A 12,552-nucleotide genomic window follows, 5' to 3' on the forward strand; every position below is an offset into this window, starting at 1 on the left:
AACAGCATGTTGGGTGAGTTCCAGATCGACAACGTAGCAATAGACAGACAAAACCATTGCAGCATTATGAATGTTATGGTGCTTAGAGGAACTAACTTCAATTCCAATTATTACCTATCACTGGTAAAAATGAATCTAAGGCATCTAAAAAGGACCAATAATACACCAGTGAAGAATAAGAAGATCCCCAGATTTGATTCACGAAACTTTAGTATGATAGTACTAGCTAACAAGAATGGCTGAACCAGAATACCAGGAGGGTGAACACCTCTATACGCCAGTATCAACCCAGAGACATCATAGTAACAACAGCTCAGGAGACATTCTCCAGCAGAGCTAAGAGGAATGAGCACAATTGGTGGTCCAGCAAGTGTGACGATGCTACAGATGCACAAGAATGATGTCAACTTACAAGCCTTTATTACACACAGGAAGCTCACAGTTAGCGTCATAGGAGGGGGCAAAGAGGAAGAACAGTGGACAATTTATTCAGCATGTGGAGGACAACCTTAAAGGGAAGAACCAGAGAACTATATAAGGGCTTCAAACAACAGAGAACGCAGTACATATTGCCTACTTTACATCTCCAGTGAGAAAATGGATCACTATGCACCAGTGATAGAAAATGGACTAAAACGGTAGCTGACTGCTTCTAGAAACTTCTAAGTGCCAAAGAATCCACTCAATAACTCCCAGTTAGAGAACCTACTAACCCCAACACCAAGCATATCCCTCTTCCCACGTACATAGGAAAGGAAAATGTCATACATCTCCTCAAAAACAACAAAGCCTCTGAGAAATATGGTATAGAGACATGAATGCTGAAATCAGCTGAAGAAAACATACACAAGCTTATACAGTACACACAGTAATCCTGGACACACGAGCTAGCAAAAAACTCCCAGATAACAGGACCTCAGCCATTATCCACCCAATTCGCAAAGCAGGAACAAATCTGATCCTGGTAACTACAGAAGAATATTGTTGCTTGCAGTCACATATAAAAGCTTTTCATAGATCTTCAATGACACATAACGAGACAGTGGGACAAGGAGTTAGAGGAATACAGGTCCAGTATTGAACAAATACAAAACTTTGAGACCACCATGTTATACAGCAAGAAATAAGCCAGGCAGTGGGTAGCTACCTTCGTAGACTTCCAAAAGGCATATGACTCTTTGGATAGAACCATGCTCTTTGGAATGTGAAAGGAACTAGGACTCAACAAAAAACTCAACAGATTGGTGCAAGTCACCCTGTGCAACACCAAATTGAAAGTAGAGTTTAGAGGACAACTCTCAGAGAGTTACCAGACCAATACAGGGGTAAGGCAAGGAGATGGTATTTCATGTATAATAAATGTATGCATCTTTGTGACTTAGGTATTACTCAGTGACAAAAGCATGCTGTAATTTTTTATTCTTAAATACTGTACTGTCAGCATTCAACATATAGTTCTGCTGACTGTTAGTGCTGGAAGCTTCCAGTATATGCATTACACCTCAGCTGATCACAAAGCCATTTTGTTTGCAGGTGAAAAAGTGTGTTTGAATTCTGCTAATGCCACTAAATTTGGAAGGCTGACTAACTGAAGATAAGATGTTATATAAAAGTTATATATGGAGACCATTGTGTGCAAGAGTTAAATGTTACAAAAATTTTTTTTCAGTATAATGTAATTGGATAGATAAAAAATCTACTCACCAAGCAGTGGCAGGGGAACACACATATCAGAAAAGGTTTTATGTAGGCATGCTTTCAGAGCCAGTGAATCCTTCTTCTTTAACCTACTGAGTATAGACTGGGATATCTATGGATTCATTGTGGGAGAGAAATTATGGGCAAACTTTAAGAATTTTAAGAAGATTATAAATCATGGTCTGGAGAGTTATGTGCCTCGTACGTAGATAAAAGATGGAAAAGATCCACCATAGTTTAATAACTAAATTCAAAGGATACTGAGGAAGCAGAGGCTGGTGCACTCTCAGTTCAAAAGGGAACACACAAATGACAACAAGCGAAGGTTAGTAGAGACTTGTTCATCTGTGAATAGATCTATGAGCAAAGCATACAACTACCATCATCACACTTTAACAAAAGATCTGACAGAGTATCCTAGAAAATTTTCGTTTTATGTAAAATCGCTAAGTGGGTCTAAGACTTCCATCCAGTCCCTTGTCGAGCAGCCTGGTGTGGCAGTTCACAAAAGCAAAACACAAGCCAAAGTTTTAAATTTCACATTCAAGAAATCATTCACACAGCAGAATCAGACAAACATACCATCATTTGACCTTCAGACAGACTCCCATATGGACGATATAGTGGTAAGCATACCTGGTGTAGAGAAACAACTGAAATATTTGAAAGCAAATAAATCATTAGCTCCAGATGGAATCCCAGGTCAGTTTTACAAAGAGAACTCTACAGGATTGGGCCCTTACATAGCTTGCAGTTACTGTGAATCTCTCATCCAACATGAAGTCCCAAGCGACTGGAAAAAAAGTGCGTGTGACTCCACTGTATACGAAGGGTAAAAGAATGGACCCACAAAATTACAGGCCAATATCCCTAATTTCTGTTTGCTGCAGGTTGGAAATTTTCTCCACTTGTGGACTGAGTATTGTGTTGTCCTCATCATCATTTCATCCTCATCATCAATCACAAGTTGCCCAATGTGGGGCCAACTGAATCAAGACTTGCGCTTCGCGGCCGAACCCAAATGGGATCTCCCAGCCAGCAATGCCATACGATGATTTCATTTTTTTACATGATATAATGCGAAGTATGGATGAAGGGTAACAAACAGATCCCATATTTCTAGATTTCCAGAAAGCATTTGACATGGTGCCCCATTGCAGGCTGTTAATGAAGGTATGAGAAAATGAAATAAGTTCACAGATATGAGAGTGCCTCAAAGACTTCTTAAATAATAGAACCCAGTATGTTGTCCTCATTGGTAGGTGTTCATCAGAGACAAGCGTGGCCCAGGGAAGTGTGATACAACTGCTGTTGTTCTCTCTCTCACTTCTTAAATAATAGAACCCAGTATGTTGTCCTCATTGGTAGGTGTTCATCAGAGACAAGGGTGGCCCAGGGAATTGTGATACAACTGCTGTTGTTATCTCTCTCTCTCTCTCTCTCTCTCTCTCTCTCTCTCTCGAAGAGAGGATATATTGAAGGGCAAGTTCCCATCTCCGGAGTTCTGATAGGTTGGTGTCAGTGGGAAGTATCCAGATAACCCGGACGGTGTGACACTGTGCCAAGATGTGCTGGCCGTGCACCCAGGCTTGTTTAGCCATAGGGTGATCCTCATTACCAACAAACACTGTCTGCCTGTGTCAGTTCGTGTGAATGGACAGTTTGTTGCTGATCATTCCCACATACACTCCTGGAAATGGAAAAAAGAACACATTGACACCGGTGTGTCAGACCCACCATACTTGCTCCGGACACTGCGAGAGGGCTGTACAAGCAATGATCACACGCACGGCACAGCGGACACACCAGGAACCGCGGTGTTGGCCGTCGAATGGCGCTAGCTGCGCAGCATTTGTGCACCGCCGCCGTCAGTGTCAGCCAGTTTGCCGTGGCATACGGAGCTCCATAGCAGTCTTTAACACTGGTAGCATGCCGCGACAGCGTGGACGTGAACCGTATGTGCAGTTGACGGACTTTGAGCGAGGGCGTATAGTGGGCATGCGGGAGGCCGGGTGCACGTACCGCCGAATTGCTCAACACGTGGGGCGTGAGGCCTCCACAGTACATCGATGTTGTCACCAGTGGTCGGCGGAAGGTGCACGTGCCCGTCGACCTGGGACCGGACCGCAGCGACGCACGGATGCACGCCAAGACCGTAGGATCCTACGCAGTGCCGTATGGGACCGCACCGCCACTTCCCAGCAAATTAGGGACACTGTTGCTCCTGGGGTATCGGCGAGGACCATTCACAACCGTCTCCATGAAGCTGGGCTACGGTCCCGCACACCGTTAGGCCGTCTTCCGCTCACGCCCCAACATCGTGCAGCCCGCCTCCAGTGGTGTCGCGACAGGCGTGAATGGAGACATTTCGTCTTCAGCAATGAGAGTCGCTTCTGCCTTGGTGCCAATGATGGTCGTATGCGTGTTTGGCACCATGCAGGTGAGCGCCACAATCAGGACTGCATACGACCGAGGCACACAGGGCCAACACCCGGCATCATGGTGTGCGCCACAATCAGGACTGCATACGACCGAGGCACACAGGGCCAACACCCGGCATCATGGTGTGGGGAGCGATCTCCTACACTGGCCGTACACCACTGGTGATCGTCGAGGGGACACTGAATAGTGCACGGTACATCCAAACCGTCATCGAACCCATCGTTCTACCATTCCTAGACCGGCAAGGGAACTTGCTGTTCCAACAGGACAATGCACGTCCGCATGTATCCCGTGCCACCCAACGTGCTCTAGAAGGTGTACGTCAACTACCCTGGCCAGCAAGATCTCCGGATCTGTCCCCCATTGAGCATGTTTGGGACTGGATGAAGCGTCGTCTCACGCGGTCTGCACGTCCAGCACGAACGCTGGTCCAACTGAGGCGCCAGGTGGAAATGGCATGGCAAGCCGTTCCACAGGACTACATCCAGCATCTCTACGATCGTCTCCATGGGAGAATAGCAGCCTGCATTGCTGCGAAAGGTGGATATACACTGTACTAGTGCCGACATTGTGCATGCTCTGTTGCCTGTGTCTATGTGCCTGTGGTTCTGTCAGTGTGATCATGTGATGTATCTGACCCCAGGAATGTGTCAATAAAGTTTCCCCTTCCTGGGACAATGAATTCATGGTGTTCTTATTTCAATTTCCAGGAGTGTAGAAGGCTTCACAGTGTAGGTAGGTCAGTTGGTAAATCACGTGGGTGCTTTCACACGTGGCTCTGCTTTTGATCGCGTACACCTTCCAGGTTACAGGAAAGAGGTTTTAGGTATGGTGGCAGGTGATTGGCGTGAAAGGAAGTGCTCCATCGCAGCGAGGCCCTGAACGTGTGGGATATTTGTGTATAGGGAAGTGGCATCAATGGTTACAAGGATGGTTTCCGGGGCTAACAGATTGAGTAAGGATTCCACGCGTTCGAGAAAGTGGTTGGTGTCTTTGATGAAGTATGGGAGACTGCATGTAATGGGATGAAGGTAGGCAGAGATACGTTCTGTGGGGGCTTTGTAACCAGCTACAATGGGGTGGCCAGGATCATTAGGTTTGTGAATTTTAGGAAGTGGGTAGAAGGAAGGAGTGCTGGGTGTCGGTGAGGTCAGGAGATTGATGGAGTCAGGTGAAAGGTTTTGTAGGGAGCCTAAGGTTCTGAGGATTCCTTGAAGCTCCACCTGGACATCAGGAATGGGATTACCTTGGCAAACTTTGTATCTAGTGTTGTCTGAAAGCTGACACAGTCCCTCAGCCACATACTCCCGACGATCAAGTACCACGGTCATGGAACCCTTGTCAGTCGGAAGAATGACTATGGATCGGTCAGCTTTCAGATCATGGATAGCCTGGGCTTCAGCTGTGGTAATGTTGGGAGTAGGATTAAGGTTTTTCAAGAAAGACTGAGAGACAAGGCTGGAAGTGAGAAATTCCTGTAAGGTTTGGAGAGGGTGATTTTGAGGAAGAGGAGGTGGGTCCCGCTGTGATGGAGGACGGAACTGTTCCAGGCAGGGTTCAATTTGGAAAGTGTCCTGGGGAGTTGGATAATTAGGAGTAGGATTAGGATTATTCTTCTTCATGGCAAAGTGATGTTTCCAGCAGAGACTACGAGTGTAGGACAGTAAATCGTTGACGAGGGCTGTTTGGTTGAATCTGGGAGTGGGGCTGAAGGTGAGGCCTTTGGATAGGACAGAGGTTTCGGATTGGGAGAGAGGTTTGGAGGAAAGGTTAACTACTGAATTAGGGTGTTGTGGTTCCAGATTGTGTTGACTAGAATTTTGAGGTTTTAGGGGGAGCGGAGCTGGAAGTGGGAGATTGAGTAGATGGGAGAGACTGGGTCTGTGTGCAATGAGAGGAGGTTGAGGTTTGTTGGAAAGGTTGTGGAGGGTGTGTGAGTTGCCTTTCTGGAGGTGGAAACCAGGAGGTTGGATAGTTTTTTGAGGTGGAGGGTGGCATGCTGTTCTAAATTGCGCTTGGCCTGTAGGAGGATGCTCTGAACAGCCGGTGTGGATGTGGGAGAGGAAAGATTGAGGACTTAGATTAGGGATAGGAGTTGACGGGTGTGTGCATTGGCTGAGTTGATGTGTAGGTGAAGGATTAGGTGGGTGAGGTCTATGGATTGTTCAGTTTGGAACTGGTATAGGGACTGATGGAAAGAAGGGTTACAGCCAGAGATGGGAACTTTAAGTGTGAGGCCTTTGGGGGTAATGCCAAATGTCAGACAAGCGTGAGTAAATAAAATATTGGAGTGTAATCTGGCTAGGGCGAAGGCATGTTTGCGGAGGGAATGTAAATAAAACTTAATGGGGTCGTGGGAATGTTGTGAGGGGGACATGGTATTAGAAGGTGGAAAGGGTAACATGAGGCTAAAGTGAAAATAAAAATAAATGGGGAGAGATAAAGGTGAACTAGAAAGCAACTGGAGTTATGGTGGCAAACAAAGTCGAAAAAGTGTTGGTTTAAGCTGAACTATGTTGATCCTGTGGTGAACTTAGGTTGGTGAACAATGATGTGTACAAAGGTTAGGTAGTTGTGTTGCCACCAAAACACGTTAAAGGGTGGAGAAATTCGGGAAAATTTCGAAAAAACTGGGTGTAAATGTATTAAAAGAACTGGTGATGTGGTGGCAGATTATGGAAATGAGGCTAACAATTGTCTGACGAAGAAATAATAACGTTAAAACCTGTGGGAAGCTGCTAAAAAATGATCGGTTATGTGGGAAAAACAGGAATGGAAATGTCTGAGGGACTGCGTCACCTTTCAAACAACACTACATACAAAGTTTGCCAAGGTAATCCCATTCCTGATGTCCAGGCGGAGCTTCAAGGAATCCTCAGAACCTTAGGCCCCCTATAAAACCTTTCACCTGACTCCATCAACCTTCTGACCTCACCGACACCCCGCATTCCTACCTTCTACCTACCTCCTAAAATTCACAAACCCAAAGATCCTGGCCGCCCCATTGTAGTTGGTAATAAGGATCACCCTGTGGCTAAACATACCTTGGTGCACGACCAGCACATCTTGGCACAGTATTACACCGTCCAGTTATCTGGATACTTCCCACTGGCACCAACCTATCAGAACTCTGGAGTTGGGAACTTGCCCTCCAATATATCCTCTCTTCCTGTTACCCACCAGGCCTCAACCTCCACTAATTTCAAATTGCCGCCCCTCGTACATGACTTGTTACTAAACAACATCTTTGCCTCTGTACTTCCGCCTCGACTGACATCTCAAGTCTTTGCCTTTACATATGTCTGCTTGTGTCTGTATACGTGCGAATGGATATGTGTGTGTGTGTGTGTGTGTGTGTCCCGGGATTGGAATGACTCCTTACCCTCTCCCTTAAAACCCACATCCTCTCGTGTTTCCCTCTCTTTCCCTCTTTCCTGATGAACCAACCGTGGGTTGCGAAAGCTTGAATTTTGTGTGTGTATATATGATTTGGTGGACAGAGTGGGCAACCATCTGTGGTTGTTTGCTGATGATGCCATGGTGGTGTGCAGTACGGTGTCAAAGTTAAGTGGACTGTAGGATGATACAAAAGGACTTAGACAAAATTTCCAGTTAGTGTGATGCATGGGAGTTAGCCCTAAATGTGGAAAAATGTAAGTTAACATGGATGAGTAGGAATATCAAACCTGTAATGTTCAGTAATATTACTAGTGTCCTGCTCGACAAAGTCAAGTCACTTAAATATCTGGGTATAATGTTGCAAGTCAATATGAGATGGAATAAGCATGTGAGAACTGTGGTAAGGAAAGTGAATGGTTGACTTCAGTTTATTGGGAGAATTTTAGGAAAAAGGTGTTCACCTTTAAAAGAGGCTGTGTATAGGACACTGGTGTGGCTTATTCTTGAGTACTGCTGAAGTGTTTGGGATCCGTAGCAGGTCAGACTGAAGGAAGACATCAAAGCAGTTCAGAGGCGAGCTGCTAGATTTGTCATCAGTAGGTTTGAACAATGTTACAGAGATGCTTCAGGATTTCAAATAGGAATCCTGGAGGGAAGAGGTGACATTCTTCTCGAGAAACACTACTGAAAAAATTTAGAGAGCCAGCATTTGAAGCTGACTGGTGAATGATTCTACTGCTGTCAACGTAAGTTGCACACAGGGACCACAAAAAGTAGATACAGGAAATTAGGACTCATATGGAGGTATATAGGCGAATGGAACAGTCATATTACTAGTAGTGGTACAGGGTACCCTCTGCAACACACCATACAGTGGTTTGCGAACTATCTATGTAAATGTAGATAAAGAATAGGGGAGAAGGAAATGGACTGGAGAGGTTTAGGAAAAGGGTGAGGGTTCGTAAAAATCACCCAGGACCCTGGGTTAGGGGAGACTTACTGGATAGGATGAGAAGACAGACTCGGTGATTAGAGAAAGAAATAAGTTATGTCTTCAGATTAAAGGGCAGCACACTAACCTGCAGAAACGACTGTGGCAACTGAGATTGTAGAAAACAACCCTCATAAATGAATTTAGGGTCATCATTGAATGGTTTAGTAGAAAAGACAAATTTTTATTTCACATTATAACTTTTTTTCCAAATAGAACATACAGTTTTTTTCTCATACCACTGAACTTTTAAGTAAGTGTGCAACTTGTTCTTGCTCGCGTGGTTCCACTGAACACATATGTAAGTAAGTAAATGCTTTCTATAACTACCTGGCTTAATATACTTAAGTTTGTTTCATTCTTATTTTCTTTCAATGGCTTTTAAGAAAATTAGAAAAATAAATCTCACAAAATTGGCAAACACTGTGACAAGTATTTTCCTGTGTACTGACAAAGGAAAACCCATAAAACTGTGCACATTTGTAGCAAAATTATGGCATAAAGAAACACTAGATCAGCCCATCTTTTTGAGAAATGAATTTAACTATACTTTTCCTGCCTTAGACTTCATGTTACAATTGTCCTGCGCTGTGGGGAGGGAAACTTTGTGACAACTAATATTCCATATTCTTTGTGCCTTGTTACACATGAAAAATTATTGCCATCAAGAGTAAAGGATAAACATTCCATATATGTGGATATTATATGTCAAATCACCTATTTGTATAAGTTATCATACAGAAGATTCTATAAGTGTCACAAGGTTGCCCAATTTTAATGTTTCTGTCTCCCAGAAAAAATGGCCAAGAGACAGAGCAAATCTCTATCACCAAACACTGGACTAGGGATGGGGATCAAAACAGACAATCTAAGGATACCACACCTGGCTTCTGCTGATGAATCAGTTTATTGGCAAATGTAATGCAAGAGGCTTTTATGCAACTCCAAGCACTGCATTTAATAGCAGAGAAAGTTGATCTTTAGGTTAGCATTGGAAAGACTGAAATCATTACCAGTATTAAAGATACCCCACAAATTATGAGTCACCGTTACCACAAATATCAAGGGAGCCAAAACTGAGAAGTACCTAGGAGAATGGATGTCAGATGATCTCAGTGAAATGGTAGCTCCTGAAGAAAGTAAAATCAAACTGTATGGTGCTTGCAGAAAAATTTACACCTTGAAACATCTATTAATGAATGTAAAACTAAGACACTACCATGTGTACCGGTATGAAATGAGTGTTAAGTTACAAATGTGTCGATAGGGAACATTTGTTGTGAACGAGCCTTAATTTTTTTTTGTTTGGTTGGTATGACATCTGTCAAAGATATTTAGTATACATCAAGTCATGGGACAAACAATATCATATGTTTTCATTGTGTTAACAATGTCGAATTTTGTACCAGAAAGTGACGATTTGCGGAAAGCATTAATTATTCGTTTTCATTTGAAAAAAAGTGCTGCAGAGTTGCATCGAATGCTTGTCGAGGCATATGGTGATCATGCTCTATCAGAAGCAACATAAAATAGTTTCAACGGTTCAGAAATAATGATTTTGATGTAAGACATGAAGAACGTGGAAGACCACCAAAAAAGTTATTGCAAGCAATATTGGATGAAGATGATACTTTGAGTCAGAAGCAAATGGCAACAATGCTAAATGTTGCACAACAAACAATTTATGACCGTTTGAAAGCTATGGGAAAGATCCAAAAATGTGGAAAATGGGTGCCACATGAATTGAATGAAAGACAGACAGAAAACCGAAAAACCATTTGTCAAATTTTGCTTCAAAGACATGAAAGAAAATCAATTTTGCATCGAATTGTTACTGGCAATGAAAAATGGATTTATTTTTAGAATCCTAAATGGGAAAAATCATGGATTAATCCGGGACAACCATCAACATCAACTGCAAAACCAGATCGATTTGGCAAGAAGACAATGCTCTGTGTTTGGTGGGATCAGAAAGGTGTGGTGTATCATGAGCTTCTAAAACCCAGTGAAACTGTGAATACTAATTGCTACAGACACCAAATGATCAATTTGAACTATGTATTGATCGATAAAAGACCAGAATGGACCAGACGACAATGCAAAGTAATTTTTTTACATGACAATGCACCTGCACACAAAGCAAAACTGGTTCAGGATACAATCAAAACACTTGGCTGGGAGCTGCTACCCCACCCGCCATATTCACCAGACTTGGCCCTTTCCAACTACCATTTCTTTTCATCAACGGGACACGCATTGGCTGAGGAACACTTCGATTCCTACGAAGAAGTCGAAAATTGGGTGTCTGAATGGTTTGCTTCAAAAGACGAACATTTCTATTGGTGTGGTGTCCACAAATTGCAGGAAGGTGGTCAAAAGGTATAGAAAGCAATGGTCAGTACTTTGAATAAAATATTTTTACTTTTCAATTCAAAATTAGTGTTTCATTTTCACAAAAAAACACTCATTTCATACCGGTACACCTGGAATAATACAGTAATCAGTCCATGAGTCCTCTTTGCAGCAGTGTGCCTATCCCTAATCAAGACTCAATCAAGACTCCCCAATAAGCAACCTCAAATTACAAGAAAACAAATTCTTGTTAAAGATAGTGAGGTCAAGGATCCTACCAGATGGGAGACAATGGTACAAACCTAATCATGATCTCCACCAACACCAACAGAACCTTACCAATGCCATTAGAAGAAGACAACTAGCTTTCTGCGGCCACCTGTATAGAAAGAACTCCCAAATGCTGTCCTATAAGACCTTCAAAGTAACCATCAAGGGTAAATCTACTGGATTCCTGCAGATAAAGCAAATAGAGAAAGACCTTTCAGAACTTTGTATTAGCCAAGACTTAATCATTAACAGGGGTGACTACCATTTAGCTATTGAAATCAAGTCATTGCCTTACAAAAGTTAATTGCAATGAGATCAGGAAATGGTCCAAGGAATGCATGATAAGAATTCAGCAGAAAAATGAAGAATACAGGGCTAACAGCAAAGCTCAAGGTACTAACAAGAAAACAGCTACTAAACTTCACCAAAGACAACAGAAGTGGCAGACAACAACAGCCAAGCAAAAACACAAGAACCATTGTCCACAGGTGGCCCAAAAGAGTTAAATAATAATAATAATAATAATAATAATAATAATAATAAAATATAATATATATTTTTCATCCCCTTTTAAACTCTCATTCTCAGGAGTAAGGGGGCAGGGAGAAAATATCAAGCAGTAAAGGCAGGGTGTTCATACATATGAGAAAAGCACATGCAGGGAAAAGTATATGTCATTGCTAACATTCAATCAACAGCACCACAAGGCACTATAATATCTTCCCTTTTGTCTTTGCTTTATTTTAATATGATTTTTATGTATGAGGACACACTTGTGCATAATGTTCTCTTGCATAGAAATTAATTAGGTTGTGTTGGTAATATTTATTGCATAGTGCCTATGTTCATCTGCCACACGAAATTAAGAAAAAAGAAGGAATTCACTTGTTTGATTCAAAAGAAATTTGACAGCTTGTGGCATGTAAAGCTCACATGAAGACCTATTAAAAATAAAATTTAAGTTTATCTGACTTCACAACTGTCATTGATTTCATGATTTAATTGAGATCAAAAGTAGAGATTAAGCTTTGTATGAATTTTCGGTGCCACCTTCCAGAGATCACCGGTATAACTTCCCAGACAAGACACACACAAGGTCAAGAACAAACAGATATTTGAATACCTAAGAATGTTTTTAATTTCATAGGAACAGATGACTCAGGAGGTGATAGCACTTGAAAATAATTCTTATTTAACAATGAACTTTTATGTTATTTTACTTGAAGCAGATGTCTTGATCCACACGTATCTCAGTGTGCTATCCCCTTGCACGCACTCACCTCGCTGTTGAGCTCCCGAGTCATGTGTCGGTGGGAGGACGAGTGGCTGGACGTGACTGACAATAAGCTCCGTCTAGTCAAGCCCACAACGCGTGTGTGGTGTACTTCCTTTCAGCCCCA

At 42.7% G+C, this 12,552-nt stretch overlaps 1 protein-coding gene across 1 annotated transcript in view; it reads right to left on the reverse strand.

Annotated features, from left to right (window-relative positions):
- The window catches only part of LOC126456801 (kinesin-like protein KIF13A), a 233,078-nt gene that overhangs the window by 32,462 nt on the left and 188,064 nt on the right, over nt 1-12,552 (reverse strand). The window lies entirely within an intron of this gene.

The sequence above is a fragment of the Schistocerca serialis genome, chromosome 2, assembly GCF_023864345.2.
Source record: "Schistocerca serialis cubense isolate TAMUIC-IGC-003099 chromosome 2, iqSchSeri2.2, whole genome shotgun sequence".
Classification (NCBI taxonomy): domain Eukaryota; kingdom Metazoa; phylum Arthropoda; class Insecta; order Orthoptera; family Acrididae; genus Schistocerca; species Schistocerca serialis.